The following is an 8,772-nucleotide window of genomic DNA, read 5'->3' on the forward strand; positions in this document are numbered from 1 at the left end:
CTTGTCCTAGGCCTATTGACCCTAACGGCCCCGGTTACATTTTGCCAGCCGTCTCTATCTTGAGCTTTTAAAAAAAATCAATACTTCTCCTTTCATCATGTACTTCATACATCACATTGTGTAAAATTGAAGTTTCCAAAGAATTGTATCAAACATGGTCTACTGATATTGTTTGTTCTTTATACATTCATATTTACGAACAAACAACAGTTATAGTGAAATCTTGGAAATTAATTGTTACTGTTCGATGGAAATTCTAGGCTGGATATTCAAGTTAAGGAATGGAAATGCTTATAGGCCCAACAAATACGGAATATTGAATTTGAGGGTGAAAAGTCTTTTATCTTTAAAGCACATCTCAGTGACACAGTGTTCAGACTAAACTTCCGACCCCTGAAAAGTCGACTTGATATTGTTCTTGTAAATAATGTTTTAATCGTTTTAGACTCCTTGCAACACACCAGAGAACCCGCTGCTTCCTGATAAGCTATTGCTGAGCCATAATTGAAAACAAGGTTCCTAACAGCTATAGTCTCATTGCAAAGCATCGACTATAGAAGAGTTTAGCTATTCAAGTAACTGTTTGCTTCTTTCGACCTCATTATCCCCATTGTATAACAGGGTCGCCCGCTTGAGTCAACTCTGTGAATCTATTTTTTGGGCTCAAGCCATGTCGTCCTGATGGAAGTTCCTATAGGGTAGCTTCCTAGGGTATATTACAACTACGACGATATTCCCAGAGAATTTACCTTACGGTACCAGAATTCTAACCCCTGGAGCGAGTATCCCTCGTGAAAGGGATATCGCGACATATCAGAGGACGTATTCTTGACACGCCACATGGCAATCTGCATCCTGGACAGAGATTTCGTCTCGTAGGAGGCGATTGGCAAGAAACGAATTCGGGAAAGAAAAAGGGGAGCCGCTCCCAAGGCTCCCTATCCTCCGATTCGTATGCGTGCCTGGCGCCAATCCTGGCGCCATCTGTATTCCTTTTTGCGTAGCTTAACAACTCGGTGTTTTTTCCTCTGTTTCTCGCAAATCTTGGATTTATTCTACTTTTCATGGCTTCTCCGTCTTCGTCGGCCTCTGATAAGTTGAGTATAATGTCTTTTATGTATAAATGTAGGCTCTTGGTAAATTTTTGAGTGATTAATAGGATTAATCTTTGATACAAGAGCCGTAGCCTACCGGAGGCGTCCTGGACGCTGTCGCTCGCTAGGTATAAGTTTAGTTAGTCAGAGCGACATTCCCGGTTGTTTTGCTTTAATCAATTTTAGCTATTTAGCATTACATAGGATTTCCTTCGTGCTTAGTATTATTTTGGCGAAGTATTCGCCATTCTGGCCTACGCTAGGCCATGTAGCCTAGTCGTTTGGTCCTAGTACTTCATGCATGATTTTGGTTTTTCCGAGTGTAATAAAAATTTTATTGAAGCTTTAGGCTATGTTTTATACATTTAAGACTGTGTGGAATATTTCCAAGATAGTATACGAGTGAGTTTCGGTGATTTAGGTAATCGATTCTCTTGGTGCCTAGGCTAAGTTGCTTATGGAGCCTTAGTATACTTTATCATACTCCCCGCTTTCTTTTCTTCGGAGAAGGTATGCAATCCCTTTCCCTCTGTTTAAGCCTTGGGCTTATCCCTAAGTGGTTTTTTCCGAATTTATTTTCGATAAAACTATACTGGGGTGTTACTGTACCTTCCTGTTCCAGTAGTATGGTTCAAAGAGGGACAAAACAACAGAGTTTTTTAGTCTGAGTCTGTGTTTGTCTAGCTTGGGGTAGAGTCTCCCTCGCTGGGCTGACACAGACAAAGGGGGCTTAGCCTCCTTAGGTCACTACCGAAGGTTTCTGTGGATATGATTCCTTCTTTTGTGATCTACCAGACTAGTCCTTGTTGCTGTTCTCGGGGGAGGATAAATTTCTTTCCCTGGGAGTAGCAACACCTTCCTTGCTTTGGTGCTCTGGGAGCTGGCAAGTATTGCTGGCCTCCCCCTTAGATCTCCCTTAGGTTAAGATAAGTTTCTTGGCTGCGGGTGATCCGTCACTAAAGCAAGGTTGGTAGGACCCTCTTGTCCCTTCCCCCTCTATCTCCGTAATGGCCTAGCCATTACAGTACTGTACGTCGTTCTACATCTGGACCTAGTTTAGGTTAGGATGTGGAATTGACTCAGCCCCTTGCCGGCCGGCAGAGCTGCCGGCCGGCAGAGCTGCCGGCCGGCAAGGGTCTTATATTTTGAGTGCTGCCCGGACCTCCCTTGGTCCCTCATCCATGCCTGCCTGTAGAGCCAGACGGCATTGGTCAGGAAGCCTGAATTAGATTCTCCCCTTCCTTATATGCACTCTTTCTGATTGCCGGGCTTGGAGGTAGTGTACACTCTTATCCCGGCATCCATTCTATTTTTCTTCTAGTGCTGTACCCGACCCGGCTGCCGGCCTATGAGGCCGGCAGCCGGGCAGGCGTAGTCCTCTGGTTCTTTTGCTGCCGGCTGGCATCGGTCTTGTACCTTTGCCGGCCGGCTTATGTCAGCCCTTGTCTGCCGGTCACCAAGAGTGTGGCCGGCAGCTGGGTACTACCTCGTGTAGTTGCCGGCCGGCAGCCATTGCCGGCCGACATTGGCTGTTGCCGGCCGGCAGTTGCTGCCGGCCGGCACATGCATTTGAACCAGAGTTCTGCCGCCTTATAGCTGTTAAGTAGTATACTTTAAAGCTAGTTATGGTGTGTGTCGGCACGTATCCCCCTATACTGTACTAGTATTCTTCAGTATAACATATACAGTAAGAAGAAAACTATGGTAAGGGTTTTGGTACACCACTGTGTGTTCTAACACTTTTGTGTTTTCTTGCACATCCCTTTGCTGTTGCCCTACAGATAGGAAAGTGAGTTCTTTCCTGTCTATTATCCAGGATCTTAAAATCATTGCTTAGGTGTGAGCTTCACCTGTTTCCTCTGGAAACCTTGCATTGGTTACTCTAGAAGAGATTAACCATTTGATTTTATTATCTGGAAGGCTGCAACAATGGGTTGTGAGGGAAACACAAGTGTGTGTCTTTCCTTTATGAATTGTTATGCTATACTATGCATATCCAGTGATACATAGTTCACTTGATACTCATGCAAATTTCTTCTCTTTACAGGAGGACCCTCCGAAGTGCGGAAATGTTTTCTGCAACGTCCGCAGCAAGTACCTCTGCGGACATGAGTTTTGTAGGAGACACGCAGCATGCGCTGTCTCCAAGGATGATCTCCAGTATTGGGACCCTCAGGTATGTACTGTATGCACTAACCTGATTACTGAGGCTTTTGATTCCCCTAGGACGGCGGAATCAAGGGATATAGCAAGGGAGAAGCTTCGTACCTGGGTAAGGGGCTTCCAAAAGTACACCTCTGGCCCTTATCTTCCAAGTGAGAAGATGAGGGCGTATCTTTTTCCCAAGGCATCAGCTGATGCAGTGATTCCCCAGCCTCAAGAGGAGATCCCCCAAGATCAGGTCCAGGTGGACGTTGAAGTCGCGGTCGCGATGCAAGACATCCAGTTAGATGACAGGATGTCTGACGTGGACGAGCGTTTGGAACAAGACCTCCTGGCAGAAGGTCAGGATGAAGTTCAAGCCCCGGACGTCGTAGAGGATGAGGTCGACAAGGTGTCGGCTACTCCGGTTCAGATTCCGGAGCCTATTCCCTCAACATCGGCGGGTCTCCCAGTAGAGCTGGGACAGGCCCTCTCTTCGATTGTTGGTATGATCCAACAAATGCAGAAGGAGAATCAGGAGAAGGCGGCTGCTATGGAACTGCGGATGCAGTCCCTTGCAGAATCACATGGGCCCCGGAAAAGGCTCAATGTGAAAGACCTTCCCTTATGCTCAGATGCTAACCCATGGAGGTATGCTGAGCACATGCCGATGACGACTGGAAAGATCGTCATCTCGGATAAGCTGGGTTCAGTTCCCCTAGAGGAGGTGGAATTCTGGCCCAGCAAGGCATCATATCCGGACTGCTATGTCCGGCTGAGAAAAGAACCAGCTTCAAGGGAGGAGACAGAGCCGAAGGAGGTCATAATCATGGACCACGCTAAGGCTCAAGCCCTACTTTCATCCTCGATGAAGGAGAAGGGCTTCTCTAACTCGAAGGTAGCTGCATTGAGCAAGAAGCTCCCTTCCTTTGTGTCCTCTCCTGCTAGAGCCTTCCCCTTTTTACAGAAAGGGTTTGCGGCTGTCCTAAAGGCAGTCGAGGCCGGCAAGCCTTGCCCCTCCCTGGAGGAGTGTAAACCCTTGTCGCTGGCCCTGCCTATGGACCACAAAGACTGGAAGGATGTCCATCTGACATTCTCAGTGGGAAAGTTGGAGGCTGATATTGCTGGACGGCAATTCGGCGAGGACCTCCCCAAGCTGTCCGACTTTCTTTTACGAAGAGAGTTCGAGACAAAAGAAAGACTGGCTGCCTCAATGTCTCATCAGACTACTCTTGAGACGATGGCAAGTGACCCCAAGGTCCATGAAATGTTCATGGTGGTGGCTAAGACTCACCTAGCCACAGTGACGAAGGACCTTTATGGCTTCGTCAAGGCAAGGAGAGCTTGTAGGGAGTTCGTGTTCACCGGGGCTACGGTGAGGCACGAGCCAAGGAAGTTAATCTCCTCCAACATTTGGGGAAAAGACCTTTTCCCTACCGATGTGGTCAAAGAAGTTGTTGATAAGGCCGCCGTGGAGAATAGAAACCTTCTCCAGAAGTGGGGCCTGGCTATCAAAAGAAAGTCTTCCCCGGATGAGGGTCCTCAACCAAAGAGGAAGAATATGAGGACTAGGCTACCGTCTCGGCCAGCCAAGCCCTCTAGACAGCAACAGCAACTGCAATTGCCATTGCCTCCAGTGCCCCAGATGGTGGCACAAACCCCGACCACTTTTCAGTAGGTACCCCAGGCTGTGCCAGGTCAGTCCACGGCATTCACCCCAACGTTCGAAGGACAGTCTTCTTCCTTTCGAGCAAAGCCTAGAGGAGCAGCCAGAGGCTCGTCTAGACGCCCCTCAAGGGGAAGGGGATTCAGAGGTGGTCGTGGTCAGGGAGGCAAGACCTCAGGACGGCAGTCCAAGTGAAATGATACCGGTAGGAGGGAGACTGAGGAAATTTTGGGATCGTTGGACCTTCGATCCCTGGGCCCAAAGCCTACTCAAGAATGGACTGGGCTGGAGCTGGTACAGCACTCCACCCCCGTGCCTTCGGTTTTTCCAACACTCCACCCCCGTTCTGGAGGAGTACGTTCAAGAACTGTTGGAGAAAAAGGTGATCCGAAAGGTGAAGTCCATCAAATTCCAAGGGAGGCTGTTTTGTGTTCCCAAGAAAGACTCGGAAAAGCTCAGAGTCATTCTGGACTTGTCGCCACTCAACAAGTTCATAGTGAATTGCAAATTCAAAATGCTAACACTGCAACACATAAGGACCTTACTGCCCAAGAGGGCATACTCAGTCTCTGTAGACTTGTCAGATGCCTATTGGCACATTCCAATCAGCCGTCGACTCTCCCCCTACCTAGGGTTCAGGCTACAACGGAGACTATACGCCTTCAGAGCCATGCCATTCAGGCTAAACATAGCCCCAAGGATTTTCACGAAGCTTGCGAGCGCAGCTCTCAAACAATTACGCCTAAAGGGAATTCAGGTAGTAGCCTACCTGGACGACTGGCTGGTGTGGGCAGCATCCGAACCCGAATGCTTGCAAGCTTCCAGTCAGGTGATCCAGTTCCTAGAGTACCTAGGCTTCAAGATCAACAGAAAAAAGTCTCGACTTTCTCCATCCCAAAAGTTCCAGTGGCTGGGAATCCACTGGGACCTTTTGTCACACTGTTTCTCCATCCCGACAAAGAAAAGGAAGGAGATAGCGGGCTCTGTCAAGAGACTTCTAGATTCCGAAAGGATATCAAGACGCGAACAGGAGAGGGTACTAGGCTCTCTCCAGTTTGCTTCGGTGACAGACCCAGTGCTAAGAGCACAGCTAAAGGATGCAACCAGAGTTTGGAGAAGGTATGCATCAAACGCGCGAAGAGATCTGAGAAGACCAGTGCCGCCTCGGCTACGTACTCTTCTCAGGCCTTGGTCCCAAGCCAGACATCTAAAGAAGTCGGTTCTTCTTCAGCCACCTCCCCCGTCGTTGACGATTCACTCAGACGCCTCAAAGGAGGGATGGGGAGGTCACTCTCATCGGAAAAAAGTCCAGGGGACTTGGTCCAAGCTATTCAGGACCTTTCACATAAACTTTCTAGAAGCTATGGCAGTGCTCCTTACCTTAAAGAAAGTCTCCCCGCGTCACTCGATCCACATAAGATTGGTGATGGACAGCGAGGTGGTTGTGAGATGCTTGAATCGACAAGGGTCGAGGTCACCACCTCTCAACCAGGTGATGTTGGCCATTTTCCGATTGGCGGAAAAGAAGAAGTGGTACCTGTCGGCAGTTCACCTTCAAGGAGTCCGCAACGTGACAGCGGACGCTCTATCCAGGTTCACACCGATAGAGTCGGAATGGTCCTTAGACGCAGGATCATTCTCCTTCATTCTGAATCAAGTCCCAGAACTGTAGATAGACCTCTTTGCGACGAAAGACAACAAGAAGTTGCCCCTGTATGTGTCCCCGTACGAGGACCCCTTAGCGGAAGCAGTGGACGCGATGTCCCTCGACTGGAACAGATGGTCCAGGATTTATCTGGTCCCCCCTCACAACCTTCTGTTGAAGGTCCTCAACAAACTGAGATCCTTCAAGGGGGTAGCGGCAATAGTGGCCCACAAGTGGCCGAACAGCATGTGGTTCCCCTTGGCGTTGGAACTACAGCTGAAGTTTGTGCTGCTACCACATCCAGTTCTGACCCAGCGAGTCCAGAAGTCGACTGTCTGCACTTCATTACAGAAAACCCGGACCCTACAGCTCATGATTTTCTCGCCCTTGCGGTGAGAAAGCGTTACGGGATTTCGAAAGCCAGCATAGACTTCCTAGAGGAATATAAGTGCAAATCGACTAGAAGGCAATATGAGTCATCTTGGAGAAAATGGGTGGCCTTTGTAAAGGCAAAGAATCCGCAGGAGATCTCAACAGACTTCTGCTTATCTTTCTTCATCCACCTCCATGGTCAAGGGTTGGCAGCTAACACGATTTCAGTATGTAAATCTGCTTTGATGAGACCCATTTTATTTGCCTTCCAGATCGACCTAGGTAACGAGATCTTTAATAAAGTTCCGAAAGCCTGTGCTAGGCTCAGACCTTCAGCACCTCCAAAGCCCATCTCATGGTCTTTAGACAAAGTTCTTCATTTCGCCTCCCTGTTGAGCAATGAAGAATGTGCGTTAAAGGATTTGACACAAAAAGTTATTTTCCTATTTGCACTCGCGTCTGGGGCCAGGGTTAGTGAGATTGTATCCCTCTCGAGAGAGGCAGGTCGTGTTCAGTTCCTGGATGGGGGGGAACTGAACCTGTTTCCGGATCCTACATTTCTCGCCAAGAATGAGTTACCCACCAACAGGTGGGGTCCCTGGAGAATCTGCCCTCTGAAAGAAGATGCATCTCTATGTCCAGTAGAATGCCTAAAGGTCTATCTTCGTAGAACTTCAGACTTCAAGGGTGGTCAACTATTCAGGGGAGAAACATCAGGCTCAAATTTATCTCTGAATCAACTCAGAGCGAAAATCACATATTTTATTCGCAGAGCGGATCCTGACAGTACACCCGCAGGTCACGATCCGAGGAAAGTTGCCTCATCCCTAAATTTCTTTAATTGTATGGATTTTGAACATCTCCGTTCATACACGGGCTGGAAGTCTTCCAGAGTGTTCTTTCGCCACTATGCGAAGCAAGTAGAGGAACTAAAGAGATCTGTGGTAGCAGTGGGTCGTGTAGTTAACCCTACTGTTTAACTCTGCGAGGAACAGTGGTCTTAATTGGGACGATTAATTCCAGGGTGAGTGTGTAGGTACATACTGTACTACAAACTAAATGAGGGCACTGAGTGCCCACATAGACTGTTCCTTTTTCAAAGGTGAACCTAGCATAAGTACAGACATGTGTGCCGAGCTTTTCTAACGCTAATGTGATTGATTTGTAATACAGACTTTTATGACTTGATACCTCGGTATCTTAAAAAAGTGGCATTTAATGTTTTTCTTTCAGATAAACAAGTCCCGTTTACTATCATACTTATGCTTAAAGTTTTGGGTTATCCTCTTTTTTATATATATATATATATATATATATATATATATATATATATATATATATATATATATATATATATATATATAATTGTTGTTAACCTGTCTATTTATTGTCTGTCAATAAACTTGTTCTTGAGAACCTTGCGTCTCTTTCACCTGTGTCAATTTATTGGTATAATTGAGCATTTATTCTATGTACCTTATCTGGGATAATTCTAATAGAATTGTTCTGTTATGCAAGCTATGTTGCATTGGTTTATGTAGTCCCCTAATGGGAGGACTCCGTCCCATAAAGGGACGAGGGCGGTTTTATTAGTTTCTTCCTATGCGGATATACCTTTGTCCAATACAAGTATTGTGCGGATTACTGGTCAATATATATTGACGCAGTGGTTCTTTACAAACTATGCTTTACTTAATATAGGGCGAGACCACTATATTAGCTTGCCTGGTATTCATACATAGGTATATGTACTCTTCGAGACTTTTCCAGAGTCTAGTAGGACTCTTCCCTGTAGGGGGCAGGAAGCTCTAACATAGTTTATAGTTAGTTGAAAAGATGTATAACGGTAACAT

Source organism: Palaemon carinicauda, chromosome 13, assembly GCF_036898095.1.
Source record: "Palaemon carinicauda isolate YSFRI2023 chromosome 13, ASM3689809v2, whole genome shotgun sequence".
NCBI classification, from domain to species: Eukaryota; Metazoa; Arthropoda; class Malacostraca; order Decapoda; family Palaemonidae; genus Palaemon; species Palaemon carinicauda.